General features: G+C 44.7%; 1 long non-coding RNA gene across 1 annotated transcript; it reads right to left on the bottom strand.

Annotated features, from left to right (window-relative positions):
- Window positions 1–6,845: 6,845 nt before the first annotated feature.
- Window positions 6,846–22,131, bottom strand: LOC147582303 (uncharacterized). Its single transcript, XR_015248948.1, has 3 exons — window positions 21,992–22,131; window positions 18,249–18,360; window positions 6,846–6,978 (listed from the first exon to the last, which is right to left on the bottom strand). It is a non-coding gene; the product is annotated as an uncharacterized LOC147582303 (long non-coding RNA).
- Between the last annotated feature and the right edge of the window lie 912 nt (window positions 22,132–23,043).

Here is a 23,043-nt window from a genome sequence, read left to right as displayed (position 1 = left end):
ATGTGACTCTTGACCTTTTTTTTTTTTTTTTAATGTTTATTTATCTTTGAGAGACAGACACAGAGCACAAGTGGGGAAGGGACAGAGAGAGAGGCAGACACAGAATCTGAGGCAGGCTCCAGGCTCCGAGCTGTCAGCACAGAGCCTGATATGGGGCTCGAATTCACGAACCGTGAGATCATGACCTGAGCTGAAGTCCCAACACTCAACCGACTTAGCCACCCAGGCGCCCTGTGACTCTTGACCTTGAGGTTGTGATTTCAAGCCCCGCATTGAGGGTAGAGTTCACTTAAAAAAAAAAACAAAAAAACAACAACAACGGGGTGGGATGACTTTGTGGCTCCGTCGGCGGAGCTTCAGACTCTTGATTTCAGCTCAGGACATGAGCCCAGAGCGTGGGATTCAGCCCCGCATCGGACTCCATGCTGAGCGTGGAGCCTGCTTGAGACTCTCTCTTCTTCTGCTCCTCTCCCTCCTCAAGCTCTCTCTCCCTTTTCCTAAAATAAAAAAATAAAAGAGTTTGGGGGAGCCTGGCCGGCTGTGTCAGAAGACCATGCGACTCTTGATCTTGGGATTGGGAATTTAAGCCCCAGGTTGGGTGTAGAGGTTAGTTACATGAATAAAGCGTTAAAAGTTTTTGTTTGAAGTTTGAAGAAGTTGAGAGGGATGGAATGGATGATGCCTGGGATCTCCTGCAAACTAACTAGAGGGGTGGGAGATGAATCAAGATTGACCACAGGCTGGTAATTGCTCAAGCTGCATAATAGATATGCGGAAATTCATCGTACTGTTATGTCTAATACGGATACATTTGAAATTTCCCACAATTAAAATTATGTTTTACTTTCTTTTAAGCTAAGAAACTTGAATAAAGCTGTACAAATAATAAATGATAAGGTTGGGTTTTGATTCCAGATCCAACAGACCTCAACACCTACTCTCTTAACCTCTATCCTGGATTCTTGACAAGGAACCTGAAAAGATCTAAGAGGAAAACCTTAATGATCTTCAGAGGATTCAAAAGGAATCCACAAGAGCCTGGGTGGCTCAGTTGGTTGAGCATCTGACTCTTGATTTTTGGCTTAGGTCATGAGCCCGGGGTCATGAGATTGAACCCCAAGTCGGTCTCTGTGCTGAGCGTGGCACCTGCTTAAGGTTCTCTCTCTCTCTCTCTCTCTCTCTCTCTCTCTCTCTGTCCCTCCCCCCCCCCCCGCCCCCTTTGCCCCTTTCCTCCACTGGTTCTCTCTCTGTGTCTCTCAAACAAACAAAACAAAACAAAACAACAAAACAAACAAACAAAAAAGGGGGGGCATTAAGAGACCTCTTGGCTAATTTCGGCTCCTGTTTTCCAGGTATAATTTTGGCAAGGATCAACAGAGTATAGCCAGATATTAATTCTCCATGCCTAGAGCTTATTATAAAGAAGATGCCCTCATTTTCTCTGCCTCTTTCTGAGGAGGTACAGAAGCAGCCCAAGAGAGAGTCTCTGGCAGCCAAAGTTTTCTAAAAACACCCAGGCAACAGCTGTCCTTGGGCTGTCACCTGACTTGCCAGGCCCTGAGTCAGCGCCACTCCCCCGGCCCAGCCCCCACTGCTGAGCCAGATATGACTTGCCCTTTCCTGGCTGGTCTGAACCGGTTGGGCCAGCCCAGCCCAGCCCTGCCCCATCCCAGCTTCCTCCTCAGTGGATGGCTTCTTGTTCCCTCACTCTTACCTGGGGTTCCCACCTTGGCACCTCCCTTGTCATCCAAAGCAGCAACCTCCTGCCTGAAACCTGAACCCTGAAGGGAGTCAAAAGACCACCTCCCAGCTGTTAGAGACGTGGACAGGACCCTGGACTCTTCCCGGGACAGAAAAAAAATGAGCTGGACACCTACTATCTGCAAAGGAAGTCTTCCTTCTCTAGGAGATTCTAGGATTTACTTCCGGTGAAAAGCAGAAAAAATATAAAGACGCTGCTCCTCTCCTGGAGAGGAGGATTCCATCCCTAGGCTCAAGCCCAGAAAAGCCCGCGTCTGGGGAAATATGGAGACCAATTTGGTCTCCAATGGAAATATGGAGACTTAGGGATATGTGACCTTGGGCTAGTCACTAATGTCTCTGACCCTGAGTTTTGTCATCAGTAAAATAGAAATCGAAATCCCTACCTTGCAGGTTTGTTGTGAAGGCCCAACAAAGTAGTGCATGTAAAGCACTTAGTAAGTGCACAGCACACATCGGTTTCCTTCCCCTAGCCTTGACATTGCCTTCACCTTGCCTTTCCTGCTCACATTGGGCTGATAGCAAAGGTTTCAGGCCTGCGACCAAGCCCTGCTCTTGTGTCTTGATTCTGGACATTCGCACCTAGTTGCTTCTGATCATTGAAATCAAAACTCCACGTATTATTTTTTTTAATTAGGAGTTTTGATCCATCTGTCCATGTGGATTAATGTTGGTTCCAAGTACCCATGTTTCTTTTCCAAAACACCCAAAGGTCATTTATTTTAAGTAACCTAATTTTGAAATGTGTAGCATCAAACTATAACTCACTATAGTTTGTCCCCTACCATAAAGCTGGGCCAGTCACACTCCAAGGGCACCCATATACAGTCAAAATCTAATCCTGAGTTGTTGTTGAAAGGCAAAGCTTGCTAACTTGGAAGGTTGTAATCCTGTAGACATCGGTGGCCATCTTGCCACCACATGTAAGGAGTCTATCTGAGAAAGAAACCAACAGAGAAGATAGATAGCAGAGCTGAGAGATGGAAAGAAAGGATTCTTGGATGACATCATTGGAGCCACTAAACCTAGCTTTGCCTAAAGCCAACAACCCCTGTAATTTCTGGCTACATGAGCCAATACATTGTATTCTTTTTATAAACCGGTTTAAGCCGGATTTCTGTCACTTGCAAAAGCACTGACTAATACAGTGTGTTTTGGGTTGAGCAATGGAATGCGTAATCTAAAATGTTGTGTTTCATGTAGAATTTTTGTATGATCATACTGTGTATGCTGCACTATTTTTATAACAACCTTATTATTTTCTAATGTTTATTTACTTTGAGTGGCGCAGGGGCAGAGAGAGAGAGAGAGAGAGAGAGAGAGAATCTCAAGCAGGCTTCACACTCAGCATGGAGCCCAACTCGGGACTCGGTCCCACTACCATGAAATCATGATCTGAGCTGAAATCAAGAGTCAGACACAACCGACTGAGTCACCGAGGCACCCTATAAAACTTTATTGAGATCTAATCTACATACCATAATGTATATTAAAGTATACAATCCAATGATTTTGGGTATAGTCACAGAGTTGTGCAACTCTTAATACAATCATATTTTAGAACATTTCATCACCCCCAAAAGGAACTGTATCTATTAGCAGTGACTCCCCAACACCCACCTCCCAACCTTCCTTTAACCCCTACCGACCACTAATCTACTTTCTGTCTTCATGAACTTGCCTATTCTGGACATTTGGTATAAATGAAATCATACAGAGGCGCCTGGGTGGCTCAGTCAGTTGAGTGTCTGACTTCGGCTCAGGTCATGATCTCACAGTTGACAAGTTCGAGCACCACATCTGGCTCTGTGCTGACAGCTGAGAGCCTGGAGTATGCTTCAGATTCTGTGTCTTCTCCTCTCTCTGCCCCTCCCACAGTCATGCTCTGTCTCTCAATAATAAATAAACATTAACAAAAATTTTTAAATGAAATCCTACAATATATGGCTTTTTATGACTTACTTCTTTCACTTAGCATAATGTTTTCAAGGCTCACGCATGTTGTAGGATGAATCGGTACTTCATTCTCTCTTTTTTTTTAAGTTTATGTATTTATTTTGAGAGAGAGAGCACAAGCAAGGAAGATACAGAGGGGGAGGGAGAGAGAATCCCAGGCAGGCTCCACACTGTCAGCGCACAGCCCAATGTGGGGCTCGAACTCACGAACCGTGATATCATGACCTGAGCTAAAATCAAGAGTCAGACACTTAACCGACTGGGCCACCCAGCTGCCCCAGTACTTTATTCTTTTATGGGTAAATAGTATTTCATTTTATGGATACATCACATTTTGTGTGTACATTTATCATTGATGTATATTTGCATTGTTTCTACTTTTTGGTGATTATGGATTATGCTGCTATGAACATTTATGTATTTATGTTTTTGTGTGAATATATGTTTCAGTTCTCTTGGGTACATACTTAGGAATGGAATTGCTGAGCCATGTGATAGCTTCATGTTTAATTTTTTGAGGAATCGCCAAACTATTTTTTCAAAGTAGCTGAATGAACAATATTAAATTCCTACTAGCAATGTCTAAGGCTTCTAGTTTCTCTACATCCTCAGCAGCACATGTTATTGTCTTCTTTTTAATTTTCGCTATCCCAGTAGGAGGTGAAATGGTATCTCATTGTAGTTTTGATTTGCATTTCCCTAATGATTAATGATGTTGAGCATTTTTCCATGTTCTTATTGCCCATTTGTATAGCTTCTCTGGCAAAATGTATATTCAAATTCTTTGCCCAGTTTTCAACTGGGTTGTCTTCTTTTTTATTTTATTTTATTTTATTTTATTTTATTTTATTTTATTTTATTTTATTTTATTTTATTTTACTTTATGTAAGCTCTACACCTAACATAGGGCTTGAACTCACAACCTTGAGATCAATCAAGAGTCACATGCTCTACTGCCTCAGCCTATCAGATGCCCCTGAGTTGTCTTTTTAATTTGTAGAAGTTACTTATATGTTCTGGATACAAATGTCTTATCAAATATATGATCTGTAAATATTTTCTCCCATTCTGTGGAGTTTCTGTTCATTTTCTTGATGGTATGTGCACTAAAGCCCAAAAGTTTTAAATTTTGACAGTCTAATTTATCTTTCATTTTTTTCTCTCATTCCTGCTTTTGGTATCATGTCTTAAAAACCATTGCCTCAGACAAGGTCAAGAAGATTTACTTGTGTATTGCTTTTTAAGAATTTTATAGTTTTACCTCCTACATTTAGGTCTATGATCTATTTTGAGTTTTTTTTTTTTTTCTCTCTCTTTTCTTTTAATATGATGTGAGGTAGGGGAGCCTGGATGGCCCATATATATATGGTGTGAGGTAGGGGCCCAATTTCATTTTTTTGCATATGGATATCCTGTTGTCCCAGCACCATTTGTTGTATTCTTTTTCCCATTGATATATTATTTTTATAAGCATGTTTCACTCAGAATAATATTAATGTGAATTTACATTCTCTGAACACGCCCCATTTGCTTCTGTCAGCAATATTGCATGCTAAGGACTGGGAGAAGAGTGATCATGTGTGGGCAATTAAACATTGACCACAGAATGTGATAAGTATGTGTACAATGATGCCCAAAGTTTGGTGTGCATCATAATCATTTAGGGAAATTTTTTTTAATGGGAATCTCCAAGCCTCACCCTAACCCACTGCATCATAACTTCCTGGAGGCAGGGTGGGGAGATAGGTGAAATAGGTGAAGGGGATTAAGAGGTACACACTGCCTGAGGTACCTGGCTGTCTCAATCAGAGAGCATGCAACTCTTGAACTCAGGGTCCTCTATTCAAGCCCCACATTGGGCATAGAGCTTACATTAAAAAAAAGGGGGGGGGGAATTCACTTCCAGTTATAAAATAAATAAGTCATGGGGATAGAAAGTACAGGATAGGGAATCTAGTCAATAATATTGTAATAACTTTGTGTGACAGGTGGTAACTACACTTAGCATGGTAAGCACGTCCTAAAGTATGTAACTGTCAAATCACTATATTTACACCTGAAACTATACGTTTATATGTCAACTATACTATAATTACATTTTTTTAATCTATAAAAAGAAGTTAACAAAAAAGATAGGTAATAAAGCCTAAAAAGATTCTACAGTTCAGAAACAAACAAAAAAAGGAATTTCCTGGTAACATCCTGTTTATACCATATATAGAATCACACAATATTAGAGCTGTAAGACCCTATAAGACTACACAATTTACCTCTTCATTTTTTAATTATATAACCAGAAGATGATTGGCTTTTACCTGTACTGCCTGTACACACCGTATATGCATCAAGGCCAGACTGGGCACTTGTTTGTCTCCTCCTAATACATTCAAATTCAAGAGTATTTATGACTGGGGGCGCCTGGGTGGCTCAGTCGGTTAAGTGGCCAACTCTCGATTTTGGCTCAGGTCATGATCTCACGGTTTGTGAGTTTGAATTCTGAGTCGGGCCGTGCACTGACAGCATGGAGCCTGCTGGGGATTCTCTCTCTCTCTCTCTCTCTCTCTCTCTCTCTCTCTCTCTCAAAAATAAACTTTAAAAAAACTATTTATGACTAATGACATTATACTGAAGGTTTCATGGGAAGATGGAGAAGAGGATTGCATCGCATAGCCAAGCTTAACTAGATCCCTTCTTTTGTCTTGTTGTCTTGCTAGACCTGTTCTTTTTCAAAGTTTTCTCCATGCGGAGTCTCTTCTCTCCATCCCTCCTACTACCCAACTTCTGAAATTCCCTTCTTTTTTCAAACCATTCAGCTGTATTATCAAGTTTTTTCTTTTTTTAATTTTATTTATTTTTTTTTTAGTAATCTCTACACCCAATGTGGGGCTCAAACTCACAACCCTGAGATCACGAGTTCATGCTCTAACAACTGAGCCAGCCAGGTGCCCCTGGTCTCAAGTTTATATAACACAGTCAACAGAGTAAAAGCCCACTAGTTACGTAAAAAAGCAACCGACTATCTTTCCTCAGGCTGCTTGGGAAGGTAGGGAGGTGTCTCAGGTCACTCTATGGCGATAGAACCATATGAGGATTTCCCGCTTATTAAGAACAAGACAATGGGCTAAGTATCAGATAAAATGACTTATTTAATGTCCGGTAGCTCATCAGTGGAAATCAGGTATGGAACTCTAATTAAAAGGATCGAAGCACAACTTCTGAGCCACCCTTATTTATCGTCTTCAATTTCTTTTGCTTAATAGCCTGTGGGACACATGGAAAAGGTATTATTATTTCATTTTCTAAAGATAAATTGAGATAGAGTGACAACGAGTAACTTTTGCAACTAGAATAGTAGAAGGTTTCAGTCTGGGATCCAGAATTGTTCATCTTTAGCAGGATATGTGAATTATAGCCAAAAATCTCATTGGGAAGCCACAGTGGAAAATGTAACCAGCAAGGGACACTCTGTAATCCTGGGCACAGTAATGTGAGGGAAAGCCTTAAAAAAAAAAAAAAAAAAAAAAAAAGAAAGAAAGAAACATTAGGACTGATAAGTCTTGCTGAGAAAGGGGAATGGGGCAGACTGTGTTTCTCCCACAGTGACAGGAAAAGATGGCAGCATTGGGCAAGGCAGGATCCTGTTTGGCAAGGAACGTCTGTCCTCATGTAGGAAAGCATGACTCATCAGGGTGCCCCAGCTCAATGACACAGTCTCTTAAGATCTTCCAAGTCCCCTTAGTCCAACTCTGTATTTACCAAGCAACTCTCAGATCTACTTTTGGCTTCCGCAGCACGCCTTCCCACAGAGTAAAGAATGTGCTGACTGGGGTTTCTTCAGATCTATTGTCAATTATATTTTACAGGATGAATGAATAAAGCTGCATCTGAGCTCTTTCTCGTGGGCTTGGTGGAGAGTGAGTTCGTTCATTCAACATTAATTCAACAAATATTTATTGAGTGTCATCTATGTGCCAGGCATTGGTCCGAGCCCTGGTGATACAAGTCAGATAAGGTCCTATCCTCATAGAGTGCTCTCATTAACAAGAGGTGACATGTAACAAAGCAAACAAATCAATAGATAATTTCAAATTGTGATACTCCCCACCTAGGGTTACTGAACTCCTTCCAACAGGCTCAGCTGTACTCCGGGTTCTGCAACCCTCCCCCTCTCATCTTGCCCAGGTCAACTTAAGAAGCTTTAGCCCAAGGCCAGAGGCCTCAGCATGAAATTTCCTCTCTGATCTGTCCTGGACCCTGAGAATTGAGTTTCAATAACTAAAGACCCACAGCCTCCTTTACCACCACAGTGCTCTAGACCATGGACCTCCATCTTGTTTCCTACCCACGACTTGATAACCTCATCCATTTGTTCATCCAACAGACACTTTCTGAGTTCTTACTGAACACGAAGCATTTTGTTTGGAGCTGGGGATTCAGAAATGACTAAGACATGGTCCCCGCCCTCCAGTTCGCAGTCCAAGGAAGAAGATCCACATTTATGGTTCCCCTGCTGCTTCTATGGGCTAGGAGTGACAAAAATGCAGGGTGACTGTGTGGATAGAAGAGGATCCCTAAGTCATACTGAGAGGTGTGATCAGGGAAAACTTCCCTCAGGAGAGGATCTTTAAATTGAGGTTTTAGAGAGTTTTTTTCCTATGTAACTTCGATTGTATTTTCTTTCCAAAAATAACAAATGTTGCAACTTTAGAAAATACAGAAAAGGAAGGGCATTGAAAGCCACCATTGATAACAATTTGGTGGTATGTACCTTCCAATCTCTTCACTATTTGAGCTTGGTTTTGAAGTGAAAAACTTTGAAGGCAGGGAGGAGAAAGTATTTGGTAGAGGCAATTGTCCTTAGGTTGCCTTTAAAATCCAGATGTAGGGCACCTGGGTGGCTCAGTCGGTTAAGTGTCCAACTTGGGCTCAGGTCATGATCTCACGGTTGTGAGTTCGGGCCCCACGTCGGGGTTTGTGCTGACAGCTGGGAGCCTACAGCCTGCTTTGGATTCTGCGTCTCCCTCTCTCTCTCTGCCCCTCCCCCACTCACGCTCTGTCTCTCTCTGTCTCAAAAATAAATAAGCATTGGGGCGCCTGGGTGGCTCAGTAGGTTGAGCGTCCGACTGCGGCTCAGGTCATGATCTCGCGGTCCCTGAGTTCAAGCCCCGCGTTGGGCTCTGTGCTGACCGCTCAGAGCCTGGAGCCTGTTTCAGATTCTGTGTCTCCTTCTCTCTCTGACCCTCCCCCATTCATGCTCTGTCCCTCTCTGTCTCAAAAATAAATAAACGTTAAATAAATAAATAAATAAATAAGCATTAAAAAAATAATAATAAAATAATAAAATCCAGATGTCATTTTAAAAATAAAATAAAATAAATAAATAAAAATAAAAACAAGACTTAATAGGTAAAAACACAAATATATATCTAGGTTTTGTTCACTGAAATCCTGTTGGCACCTGGCCACAACATGAAAGATAGTAGTTACTCAACATATACTGGTGAGTTAAAAAAAAAAAAAAAAAAAAAAAGGAATAAGATGTAAATGGAAAGATGAACCTTTGAAAATTAAAGCATAAGAATGTGATTCCTTCTCTGAGGCCCAACATCTGCAAAATTGAAAAGAGAGGATCCTGGAAAAGGGCCATGCCAGGCTGAGGTCTCTTGTCATTTGTTATCAAATTTTTATTTTATAATTTGTGATTTTGTTATCACGCTCTTTGCCTAAGCAAATGTCACAAAATGTTCCCGTTATATGTTCTAGAAGATTAACAGTTTTAGGTCTGTGATCCATTTTGAGTTTACCATGAGGTATGTGTCAAGGTTCATTTCTTTCCATACAGATATCCTTTTGCTAGAGTACTGTATGTTTAAAATACTATCCTTTCAGGGGCACCTGGGTGGCTCAGTTAAGCGTCCAACTTCGGCTCAGGTCATGATCTCATGGTCCGTGAGTTCGAGCCCCGCGTCGGGCTCTGTGCTGGCAGCTCAGAGCCTGGAGCCTGCTTCAGGTTCTGTGTCTCCCTCTCTCTCTGCCCCTCCTGCACTTGTGCTCTGTCTCTCTCTGTCTCTCAAAAATAAATAAATGTAAAAAAAAAAAAAATACTATCCTTTCAATGCAATTGGATTACCCTGGAACTTTTGTAAAGAAATCGGCTGATCTGATGAGTGAGAGTTTATTTCTGGACTCTGTTATGTTCCTCTGATCTATATCAGGGGTCAACAAATCCTGCCTACTCTGGCTTTTTACATAAAGTGTTATTATAATACAGGCACACTCATCCATTTCTGTATTCTGCCTGGCTGCTTTCAAGCTACAGTATAGCTGAGTAGTTGTTACAGAGACCATGTGAACTGCAAACCTAAAATATTTACTATCTGGCCCTTTAAAGAAAAAGTTTGCTGACCCCTGGTCTATATTTACCCTTATGGGGAAACCACACTCTCTTGACCACTGAAGCTTTACAGTAATTTTTTTTTTTTTTTGTGAGCTCTACACCTAATATGGGGCTTGAACTCATGACCCCAAGATCAAGAGTTGCATGCTCTACCAACTGAGCCAGCCAAGCACCCTCTTCTAGTAAGTCTTTTTTTTTTTAAATTTTTTTTTTTAACGTTTATTTATTTTTGAGACAGAGAGAGACAGAGCATGAACAGGGGAGGGGCAGAGAGAGAGGGAGACACAGAATCTGAAACAGGCTGCAGGTTCTGAGCGGTCAGCACAGAGCCCGACGTGGGGCTCGAACTCACGGACCGTGAGATCATGACCTGAGCCAAAGTCGGACGCCCAACCGACCAAGCCACCCAGGCGCCCCTCTTCTAGTAAGTCTTGATCAGACAGTGTAAGTCCTCCGGCTTTGGTTTTCTTTTTCAAAATATTTTAGCTATTCTAAGTCCTTCAGCTTTCCATATAAATTTTACAATAGCCTGTCAGGGCACCTGTGTGGCTCAGTCAGCTAAGCGTCTGACTCTTGATTTCAGGCCGGTTTACGATCTCATGATTCATGGGATTGAGCCCCACATCGGGCTCTGTGCTGACAGTGCAGAGCCTGCTTGGGATTCTTGGTCTCTCTCTCTCTCTCCTACTCTCTCTTTCAAAATAAATAAATAAACTTGAAAAATAAACACACAAATAAAAATGGCTTGTCAATTCCTCAAAAGAGACTGTTCAGATTTTGACTGGGACCACATAAATCTAAAGAACAAACCGGGAGGATTGCCGTCTTAACAATATCGAGCCTTCCAAACTAGAACACTATCTTCTCTATTTAGTTCTTCAACTTCCCTTTGCAATATTTTATTGTTTCCAGTCTGTAAGTCTTTCTCCAAATGTATTTCTATGTGAGCTTTTTTAATGTTATTATGAATGGAGTTGACTTTTACATTTTTATTTTCTAGTTACTTGTTGCTGGTATATAGAAATACCATTGATTTTCATATATTGACTATGTCCAACTGGAAGTTTTATTTATTGTAGTAAGTTCTTTTTGGTAGATTCTTAAGGGTTTTTTGGTTTTTTTTCATTCACAAACAGTGCCATCTACAAATAAAGACAGTTTCACCAAATACAGAATTACTCAAGCTTTCAATTTCTTTAATTTAGTTATTTTATTAGTTGCCAGAAAGGGAGAGTTTAAACTTCCAACTCTGGTTATGGAATTGTATGTTTCTCCCTTTAATTCTGTCAATTTTGCTTCAATTTTGATTTTTCTCTCGAGAATATGTTTTATTTTCTTGGTCTTTTATTTGCAGGCAATTTTGGATTGCTATTTATATGAATGTCATGAATGTGAATTTGTGGAGATACTCAGACTGTTATTGTGATGGTCACTTTTGTGTGCATGCTTGACTGGGTCACTGGGCTTAGATATTTGCCTAAACATAATTCTGGATGTTTCTGGGAAGGTGTTTTTTGGATGAGATTAACATTTAAATGGATGGATTTTAAGCAGATTATCCTCCATAATGTGGGTGGGCCTTATGTAATCAGTTGAAGGTCTTAATAGAACAAAGACTGACTTCCCCTGATGTAAAAGGAATCGATTTCTCTCTCTCACTCCCTCCTCCTCTCTCCCTCTCTTTCACCCCCTGTCCACACACAGACACACATACACATACATACTTTGTTCTGTTTCCCTGGAGAACCCTGACTAATTAATACAGCTGTTTTTCACCAATGAGTATTATTTCCTTTGTTTTAGCAGGTGATTTTCTTGGCTAGGCTGGCATGGCAAATCCCACGTCTTGTGCAGTATCTTCATTCTTGTTTCATGCCAAGTGTGGTGCAAGCATCACTCAGAGATACGACAGGTTGGAGAGTTCTCTGGTTCTGTTCTTTCTGTTCTTTTTTCTTTCTTTTTCAGTTTATTCATTTGTTTGTTTGTTTGTTTAGTAACCTCTATACCCAATGTGGGGCTCGAACTCACCACCCCGAGATCAAGAGTCATATGCTTTTCCGAATGAGCCAGCCAGGAGCCCTTGGGTCTTTTTCTTCCCCGGGGTTCCACTCCGGTCAGTTTTCGCTATTGTCCTGGCTTCTTCTTTTCTGGTTTCTCACATCATAAAACCTGTTTTTTCTTGTGAACCTGGCTGCCTTCTGTGTACAACATGGGATGCGTTTCACCCTGGGCTAAACGTCTGGAAGGTGAGAGCTTCTTTGTACACCTCCACCTGTCTCCTTCTGCTCTCCCGCCACCACCTGCAAGATGCCAGCTTCAGCCTCCGTCCAGTGTGCCTTTGGCTGGGCTGCGTGCGTGAGTCAGTGAGGTGGGTCAGAGAGGCGGGGGGTGGGGGGGTCCATCTGATTCTGTTCTCTCTCCGCTATTTTCACGTAGTTCCTTTTTGTACTAAGCTCAGGGTTGATCACTGTTTTCTGCAGTGAAGGGTCACATGGTAAAATCTTTATCACACTCGGAAGTAGAGTCTCAGCCTTGGTATTTCTGAAAAAGTTTATCTCACCTTCATTACTGAAAGATATTTTTGGGGGCGCCTGGGTGGCTCCGCCAGTTAAGGGTCTGACTCGATTTCAGCTCAGGTCAGGATCTCACTGGTGGTTCGTGAGATGTAGCCCTGCTTTAGGCGATGGGCTGACAGCACAGAGCCTGCTTGGGATTCTCTCTCTCTCTCTCTCTCTCTCTCTCTCTCTCTTCCCCTACCCCATGAGCACGTGCTGTCTCTCAAAAAAATTCGTTTTAATATTTAATGTTTATTTATTTTTGAGAGAGAGAGAGAGAGCGAGCGAGCTAGCATGTGCGCGGGTATGTGGAGGAGGGGCACAGAGAGACAGGGGACAGAGGGGCCAAAGCGGACTCTGCACTGACAACAGCAAGTCCAATGCAAGGCTTGAACTCGCGAAGCACGAGATCATGACCTGAGCTGAAGTCGGCTGCTCAACCGACCGAGCCCCTCAGGCACCCTAACATGGTTTAAAAAATAATTTTAAAAGGGGAAAAAAAAGAAAGATATTTTTGTTCTTGGTTGGCAGTTTTTCTTTCAGTGGCTTGGAGATGTCTCCCTATTATCCTCTGGTTTGCATGTGGCCAAGAAGATGTCTGCTACTGTCCTTATCTTTGTTCCTCAGCACAGAGTGTATTTTCCCCTCTGGCTGCTTCTAGCGTTTTCTCTTTATCATCGTGTTTTAGCGATTTGACTACAATGCGCCTTGATGTGGTTTTTCTTCATTTTTTCTCTGAGTGGGGTTTGTTGAGTTTCTCTGATTTGTGGTGGGTTTATAGTTCTCGCCAAATTTAAGTAATTTTCAGCCATTATGTCTTCAAACACGTTTTCTGCCCTCTTCTCACCTCATCCCCTCTTTCCGGGACTCCAGGTACACGCACATGAGGCCCTGAATGCTGCCGCCACTCACTGATGTTCTGCTTATTTTTTTATTTTTTATTTTAGAGAGAAAGAGGGAGTGAGAGCAGGGGAGAAGGGCAGAGAGAGAGAGGAAGAAAGAATCTTAAGCAGGTTCCACGCTCAGCACAGAGCCTGACACGGGGCTCAATCCCACAACCCTGGGATCATGACCTGAGCCAAAATCAAGAGTCAGACACTCAACTGACTAAGCCACCAAGGCGCCCCAATATTCTTATTTTATTTTTTAAAACATTTTTTAATGTTTATTTATTTTTGAGAGAGAGAGAGAGAGAGCGCAGCAGAGCACGAGTGAGGAAGGGGCAGAGAGAGAGGGAGACACAGATGCAAAGCAGGCTCCAGGCTCTGAAGTGTCAGCACAGAGCCCGTCATGGGGCTCGAACCCACACACTGTGAGATCATGACCTGAACTGAAGTCAGACGCTCGACTGACTGAGCACCCAGGTGCCCCAATATTCTTATTTTAGAGATGAATCTTTTTTTCCTATCTGTGTTGTATTTTGGATTTTTCTGTTGCTATGTTTTCATAGCCAAGAATGCTTTCTTATTTAATGTCTGATCTGCTATGCTATTAATTCCGTTCACTATATTTTTCATCTCTAGAATTTTGATTTGGGCGTCTTGTAGATTTTCTATTTCACTCTTCCTGACGCTCATGCTGTCCTGTACCTTCTGGAATATATGGGATATATTTATAGTAGCTGTTTCAATGCCCTTGTCTCCTATTAGCTGTATCATTTCTGTTTCTGTTTCTACGGATTGATTTTTTTTTTCCTGCTTATTTGAGTGACAGGTAATTTTTTATTAGACACCAAATATTTTGTGGGTTTTTTTCCAGTTTTATTGCTATAATTGACGTGCAATATTGTGTACGTTTAAGGTGTGAGACATAATGGTTTAATACACATGTATATTGTGAAATGATCACCACAAGAAGTTTAGGTAACATCCAAGAAACACTGCTTTTTTAACAGCCTAGTGATTGGACAAGTGTAGGTTATGCTGTGGTCCCCACAAGTAGCTGCCATCTGTCACCACACAGCCCTATTACAACCCCACCGACTATGTTCCCCATGCTGTACCTTTTATCCCTGTGACCTATTCCTTCCATACCTGAAAGCCTGTATCTCCCACGCCCCTTTTCCAGTTTGCCCCCTCCCCCACCCCATTCCCCTATGGCAACCACCAGTGTATTCTCTGTATTTATGGGGCTGTTTCTGGGTTTGGGTTTGTTTGTTCGTTTGTTTTGTTAGTTTATATTCCATATAAGTGAAACCATATGAGATACCAGATATTTTGAAGTTTATATTGTTGGGTACCAGAATTCCTTTATTTGAGAGAGAGAGAGAGAGAGAGAGAGAGAGAGAGAGCACGTGAGCAGGGGACAGGGGCAGAGAGGGAGAGAGAGAATCCTAAGCAGGCTCCACGCTGTTAGTGCATGTTAGCTCCACATGGGGCTTGATCCCATGAACTGTGAAATCATGACCTGAGTCAAGATCAAGAGTCAGACACTTGGAGGGGCATCGGGGTGGCTTCGTTGGTTAAGTGTGCGACTTCGGCTCAGGTCATGATCTCTCAGTTCGTGAGTTTGAGCCTCGGGTTGGGCTCTGAGCTGACCACTCAGTGTGGAGCCTGTTTCAGATTCTGTGTCTCCCTCTTTCTCTGTCCCTCCCCTGCTCATGCTCTGTCTCTTTCTCTCTCAAAAATAAAAAAAAAACATAAAAAAATAAAAACCAGGGGCGCCTGGGTGGCTCAGTCAGTTAAGCGTCTGACTTTGGCTCACGTCATGATCTCGCAGTTCGTGAGTTTGAGCCCCAAGTCAGGCTCTGTGCGGACAGCTCGGAGCCTGAAGCCTGCTTCACATTCTGTGTCTTTCTCTCTCCCTACCCCTCCCCCACTCACACTCTGTCCCTCTCTCTCTCTCTCAAAAATAACCATTAAAACAAATTTTTTTAAATAAAAAAAACAAAAAGAGTCAGACACTTGAGGCACCTGGGTGGCTCTGTTGCTTAAGCATCCGACTTTGGCTCAGGTCATGATCTCACAGTTGGTGGGTTTGAGCCCCATGTCGGGCTCTGTGCTGACAGCTCAGAGCCTGGAGCCTGCTTCAGAATTTGTGCCTCCCTCTCTCTCTCTGCCCCTCCCTTGCTCGTGCTCTGTCTCTCTCTGTCTCTCAAAAATAAATAAACGTTAAAATAATTTTTAACAAAAGATCCAGACACTTAACTGAGCCTCCCAGGCGTCCTGGTACCAGAATTTTTTTTTTTTTTTTTAATTCTTTGAAATATCTGGTGGCTTCAGTATAGGCTGCGGTTAAATTACTTGGAAATCGTCTGACCTTCACAAGGCTTGCTTTCCAGCTTTGTTAGGGGAGTCCAGAACAACTCCTGGGACTCATTTGGCATGACCCCTGAGGCCACCCTCCTCTGAGGGCTCCAAGCCCCGTGTGTGGGGAGCACTTTCTGCTCTGGCTGGTGGGCACACCCACTCTTCCCAGCCTCGCACACGCTCTGGGGGCTCGTCCATCTCCTCGCCTCTACGGGGCTTCTTTTCCCAGTGCTGGGCATGTCCACAATCACACGTACCGATCGGTGCCCAGGCAAAACTTTCGAGGACATTCCTCTGCACGTCTCCAAGAGTTCTGCCTCTCTCTCTGTGCGGTAGCCTGGAAGCTCTCTCTCCAGGCAGTGAGCCGGGACCCCCCAGAAGACTCATCTCATCTGCTTCCCATCTCTCGGGGATCCCTGTCCGGAGACACCTGCCATCCAATGTCTTCAAACCATTGCTTCCTATATTTTGTTCCATTTTATAACTGATGAAGGCAGAGGATAAATGTAGATTCTGCTACTACATCATTGCCCAAAGTCGGCGTTGCTTTTATTCTTTTAAGCGATCTTTTTTTTTTTATCGAGGCGTAGCATACACACATAAACGTGTACGAATCTAAGTGCGCAGCTCGATAAACTTTCACAAAATAAACACACATCTGTGTGACTATCTCCCATGTTAATAAATAGAACATTGCCAGCACCACAGAAGCTTCGTGTTCTTTTCCGGTCACTACCTGCCCTCCCAGGGTAACCATCATTCTCATTTCTGGCACCACAGTGCTCGTTTTATATAAATGGAGTCACGCAGTGTATGTATTCTTTTAGGTCTGGGTTTCTTTCACGCCACGTTATATTTGTCAGGTTCATTCACGTTGTTATGCAAAAGCAATGATTAATTCACTTTCATTGCCGTGTAATATTCTATTTGATGAATATATCACATCTTTCCTCTAGTGTCTTGTTGGTGGACATTGAAGTCATTTCTAGTTTGGGCTTATTATGAATCGTGACTTTATGATCGTGTTTGCACATGTTTTGTGTGTGTACATATGCGTTTCTGCCAGAACCGCTAAATCGTAGGCTAGGAATCTCTTCCACTTTAGAAGATACCACCAAGTAGTTTTCCAAAGCAGTCATCCCAACTTACACTCTTACTAGCATTGTATGAGCGTTCTAGTTGCCCCATATCCTCACCAACACTCGTTATTATATCTTTTTAATTTGACTCATTCTGATGGATTTTAGTTACATTGCCTTTCAGAACACCCCATGGGCATAATCAAACTACCAGGCAGAATGAGCTAACAGTGTGCCAGCTTGAGACTCCTATATAAATTTTTTTTATGTTTTTCTTTATTTTTGAAACAGAGAGAGACAGAGCATGAGCAGGGGAGGGGCAGAGAGAGAGGGAGACACAGAATCTGAAACAGGCTCCAGGCTCTGAGCTGTCAGCACAGAACCCAACGCAGGGCCCGAACCCGAGAACTGTGAGATCATGACCTGAGCCCAAGTTGGACACTTAACCGACTGAGCCACCCAGGTGCCCAGAGACTCCTATGTATACGGTGTTTCTTCCCAATGTCTGTGTGAGCATTTCCCAATGCATTCAGTTGTTACATTTGTGTTCATCAACATCATTTGAGCCGAGTTTGAAAGCTAAGTGTTAGATGATTTACCAGGTGAATATATGGTGAGAGGAAAAGCAAACAAGGGCATTCTTGGTGGAGGAAGAAATATATGGGAAAGAAGTCATAAGAGGACTGTCTCAGGGCTGCCCGGTAAGATTGTGCATGATTTTTTCCTCTGTCTATGGAAATGGCACCTCTAAGAATTGTTCAGGGCACAACCCACGAAGCTGTACACAGCAGCCATGCCTGTCATGGTGAGGAATGATAAGAAATTTGTTATGAGCAGAGGGCAGAGTGGGTAGGTTAGAGAAGCGAGAGAAGTCAGATCCAGAGTTGGGGCAGCATAACCCACTGGGATCTTGCCAGAGGTTTACTTTAAAGGTTCACCCCACCCCCACCCCCACCCCACTACATGAAGGATTGTACAAGCTTCTTCCTCTTGGAATCTTCAGCCCTCTGAGCCAACAGGGCTGCCACTGAACTGGGGCTAAGGTGAAACCCAAGTCAGGAAGGAGAAATGCTGAGCACACTCAAGTTTGTCTTGCTACACAACTCTGGTCTCAACAAGTTGAGGAACCAACACCCTGTCCTTCCTCTCTTTGGGGCTTCCTCTCTTGCTTACAGCCTCAGTGCGCTCCTCTGTCTGGTAAAACTGGGTAAACCTGGAATGGGAAGCTGTGCCCCACCTACCTGGCCCTTACCTTCATGTTTCTGAGTCACCAGGGGGTGGTTTCTGAGAGCACAAGAAAGCGAAAGGAAAATCCCAGGGTCCCCACGTATCTTCCCGACAGCCTGCCAGCATGAAGACTATCCCTGCAAAAGAAAAAGATTTCTTTGGGTTGACATTCTTTGTCCCTAAGCCCTCATGACGCTTTATATGTCTGTCTTGCATGCTTGTTCAGGGCACTAAATGATTGAAGTAGGCCTTCCTGTTGGGCTGGAAGGAAGGGATTATCCGCTGTGTACCAGAGAAGGCAGGGTCCCTTCTGGAAAGTGAAGTTCATGCTCAGGCTCTGCCTTCCTTCCAGTTACTTGGACAAAGTATGTTCCTTAAAGTAGAAACTGGGACTGATGGAGGCATTCCAAGAAGTGTGGGAAGGAGCATTTCTGTTGGCTCTGGCTACTAAAGGGAGTAGTTCTGGAGAAGTAAGTGGTGAGAAGGTAACTCCCTAAGGAGGAGGGAGGTTCCAGAACATGGAACCCAGGAAAGGTGCCCATAGTTACACCAGGATCCTGACACTAGAGTAAATATCACGGGGCCATATGTCAGTGGGAGATTTGCAGGCCCCGGGGACTACGTGAACCAGGCTATGAGTAGAAACCCTTCCAACCGAGCTTTTTTGCCTTGTTTTTCTGCTTCTTTAACAAGATTGACCTTGAAATCACCCAACAGGGATATCAACCAGCACATTTAAAATATGTTCAACAGCGCTTGGTCTTATGAGAGGTAGAGAACAGGAGACCCCGTTCCTGGCCTGGAGGAGGCTACTAAGGATCTAGAGAGAGAACAAGGCCCATGAAGCCCCTAAGGAACAGCTCAACCGATAGGATTCTTTGTTTCCATTTTCGGCCAAAATTAAAATTATCATGAACTCCCCGAGCAGACACCAGCTGGGCAACAGTAGGAGTGTTAAACATCCCAGGAGAGGGGGAGGTATCCTGGGACCCAAAATTGTTCCCAGTTCATCCGTAAGTGTTGATGAGCTACGTGTGAACTGTGAAATTAACGGTAATATTCCTCAAAAACAAACAAGACAGTAAAAGACCATAGCTGATTCAATACTAAACTATGCAGGTTGAGGGGGTCCACAGGCACCCAAGAGACTCTAGGTGCTGAAAAAGTTCCACTGTCACTGGACTGGGGGCTGAAGGGAGGACAGGCCTTGGACAAACAGGGGACCAGTGTGGAGGAAGAGCCAAAGAAATCATCACCTTCAAAAATCACTCCCAGGGGCACCTGCGTGGCTCAGTTGGTTAGACATCTGACTTCGGCCCAGGTCATGATCTCACGGTCTGTGAGTTCAAGCCCCGCATCGGGCTCTGTGCTGACAGCTCGGAGCCTGGAGCCTGCTTCTGATTCTGTGTCTCCCTCTCTCTGACCCTCCCGCGTTCATTCTCTGTCTCTCTCTGTCTCAAAAATAAATAAACATTAAAAACAACAACAAAAATCGCTCCCATTTCTCTTGAATTTTAAAGTTTTCATAGAGGAGCGCCTGGGCAGCTCAGTCGGTCGAGCGTCCGACTCTTGATTTTGGCTCAGGTCCCTGCCTCGGCCTCTGCACTGAGCATGGAGTCTGCTTAAGATTCTCTCTCTCTCTCTCTCTCTCAAATTAAACACACACACACACGAGAAAAGAGAGACTGCTGCTATGGATGCGGGTGCAAGAGGGCCTGTGGCCGGTGACATTCTCAAACAGGACTCTTGCTTTCTGTTCAAACAGTCTTTCCCATCCCCACACCACCCCCACCCCTCCTGTGCCCTGCGGCCTCCTCCAGACCCCTTACAGGCTTCCCACACTGTCTTGCTGACTCCTTTATCATCACCACCAGCCTGCCCTGCTGGGAGTCCTTAGAAACGTGCTAGCGAGGTCTCCAAGGCCTCTCTGGTTGCTATATCCAGGCCACTATCCTCACCGGTTCATTCATTGTTCATTCATTCATTTATTCAGAGAATATTTGTTAGGTGCCAACCACTTGCGTGGTGCTGGCGATATGATACTGAGCAAGATGAATGAGGCAGAGGTTCTCTGTAGAGACAGCGTGAACCCCTTCCTCCCGAGATGTCACACACTCGTCACGCATGCACACGCATGCACGCACACGTGCATGGGCAGATGTGCTTGCCTTTTCTGTTCAGATCCTCCCCAAACTCTCTGACTGGGGACCCAGCTGCTGGGCATGTGATCTATGTAGGAGACACCAACTGGAGAGGAAGTTAGGCCTGTAATCTAAGGGAACTGGGGAGGAAGACGTCCTGGGGCGGGGGCACCCCAGATTACACATCGGCCACTTGGCCATTTGCTAGTGGCCTGGGGAGTGTGAACTCTTGAGTGGCAGACACCCAGTGGAGAAGAGCACACGGCCAGGATCTCAGGTTCTGGGCTATTTCAGGCAGTCCTTGAGGCAAGGCTCTTTCCAGAAGGCCAGGGAGGGACCAGGGGCCTGGTTCCAGCCGTACATGCCTGCTACATCCTAGTCCTTCGCTGAATCCTGGCGTTGCTCCTGGAGCATGAAGCTTCTAGAACGCCCCCCCCCCCCCCCCTTTCCTCCACCCCAGAGAACGGAGTCTCTGGGCGGGACCCTGGTGTCCTATAAATACAAGGAGCCAGCCGGTTAGGACTTCAGCTTGATGAACACGCAAGGGTTTTGGTGATGGAAAGTCCCAGAATTTTCCTTTCTTTCTCTTTGTGGGGAATTATACAAAGTAAATGAAGAATAAAGAGGAGAAGGAGGAAGAAGAGGGAAGAAGGAAAAAAAAGGAGCAGATAAGGAAGAGGTGGAGAAGGAAAGCATTTTTTAACAAAACACAGATCTGATCACAGTATTTTCCTGCTTTTAGTAACTTCCCATTGCTAATGAGATAACCGCAGCCTTCTTTACTCTCTCCCCACCCTCCCCACCCCTTCCAGTCACAGGGGGGCTCTGGGGCCTGCTAGGATGTGCTCACACGTTTTGTGGGAAATTGCCCCATGGGGTTGCAGTAACTGAAACAGAGAACACCATAATGGGCCCATCATAAGGAGCATAGAGAGCTATCACAAGGGGGTTTTAGTCCTGGCTCTGTGACTGTAGGACCATGGGAAAATGGCCCTCCTTTTCTTTACCTGCTCAGTGGTCAGGGAGAATAATCCCTGCCCTGCCTTGCTAGGTTGTTGTGAGGCTCAGGTGAGATAAAGAACCCAGAAACCCTTTGTGAATTATCAAGCACTGAACAAATAAAGGATTGTTCCTACTACTGAGTAAAGTACCTTGAGAAATCAGCGGCCTACCCCTTTCATCTGTCCGCGCTTTTCTGTCTAATGACCCTCCTGTCAGTACAAAGCTCTAAGCTTTGCAAAGTAATTTTATACACATTGTGTCACTTGTTCTGACTCCATCCCTGTGCAGTGGCTGTGCAGGACTGCCCCTTGCTGGGCATATCAGGGCACAGGCTCAGAGGGGTGAAGTCACCAGGAGGCCGGGGCACACTGTGGCCGAGCCAGGCCCGAGCTCAGGTTTCCTGACTCGGGCTCAGAGCGTGCTCCGAGCCCTGGGGCCACTCTGCTCCCAGCTCAGAACAGCTGTCGTTCCCTTTAGCTTCTAAACCCGCAGAGGGTACAGGCAGGATCTTCCGAGGGGATTGACGTCCCCACGGCAGTTAGCACCGCCTGTGGGTGGAGCTATTGCCGAGAACGCTTGAGCCTTTGCCGGGAGCGTCGGACTTGGGTTTTGAAAGTCTACTTGCCGTGGCCTGTGCGAGTTTGTCCCAGCTCCTTTTTTTGTCACTCCTCTGTGACAGCGCTCAGCCAGCAGGGAGGCCAGAGGTGCGCATTTTGGACCACTTTGGAATCCTTCCTCCAAACACCGTCTGGTGGCTCACTCTCACAGCTGGTGAGTATCGTTCCTGGTCCAGCCACGGGGTTGGGGAGGGGCCGAGAAGTGTACGCATGCTTGCTCCCCTGACCTGCGGGTGCTCACAGCTGGAGAGACAGCATCTCGTGCGAAACAGCTAGAAGGATGGTGTGAGTGCCCTCTCAAGGCGGGGGAGGGCGGGGCCCATGACCCTCCACTATGAGAGACACAACCAGCTCAGAGAGAGGCAGAGATCCCTGGGGACGGGGAGGCTCTGAGGAAGCTTCCTGGCTGAGGACACCCGCATCCCCCTCCCCTTAGTTTGTCTCCGTGTCCGGCTGAAACATTGTTGCAGTTTGTGAATCACACCAGGAAAACCGCCCCTGCCACATTCCGGGATGTGAAAGCCAGGACCTTGGCCTCACTGCTGATTGGTGGTGGTGGACCAGGGGAAAGGGCACCAGGCAGGCAGTCTGGTGATGCAGGATTCTGTGCCCTGACCTACACACACCGGTCGGATGAGGCAGAGTCGGGTGCTTTTCCAGTCAAGGTCAATGCCAAAGCGGCCAGAGTCAGGTCTCCTGACTTCCAGGCAGGTACCTCCCGAGTTTGGTGACGATGGTGAGCTTGGCTGACGGGCGTTGGGAGAAATATCTAGAATTCAGGAGAGAGAGCAAGGCTAGAATGTCAGTGGGCAATACCTCCCACCACTTCCTTTCCCCAAGTGCCAGAGGGCTTGGAGGAGGCTGTTCTCACAACGTTTAAAATAGTGTTTGGGGGCGCCTGGGTAGCTCAGTTGGTTAAATGTCTGACTCTTGATTTTGGCTCAGGACATGATCCCAGGGTTCTGGTACTGAGCCCCACATCGGCCTCTGCACTGAATGTGGAGCCTGCTTGGGATTCTCTCTCTCTCTTTGCCTTTGCTCCTCTTCCCCATTCGCACTC

The sequence above is a fragment of the Puma concolor genome, chromosome A3, assembly GCF_028749965.1.
Source record: "Puma concolor isolate L17-30 chromosome A3, mPumCon1.1.hap2, whole genome shotgun sequence".
In the NCBI taxonomy this organism is placed as follows: domain Eukaryota; kingdom Metazoa; phylum Chordata; class Mammalia; order Carnivora; family Felidae; genus Puma; species Puma concolor.
This window is presented reverse-complemented; position numbering and strand designations above follow the sequence as displayed.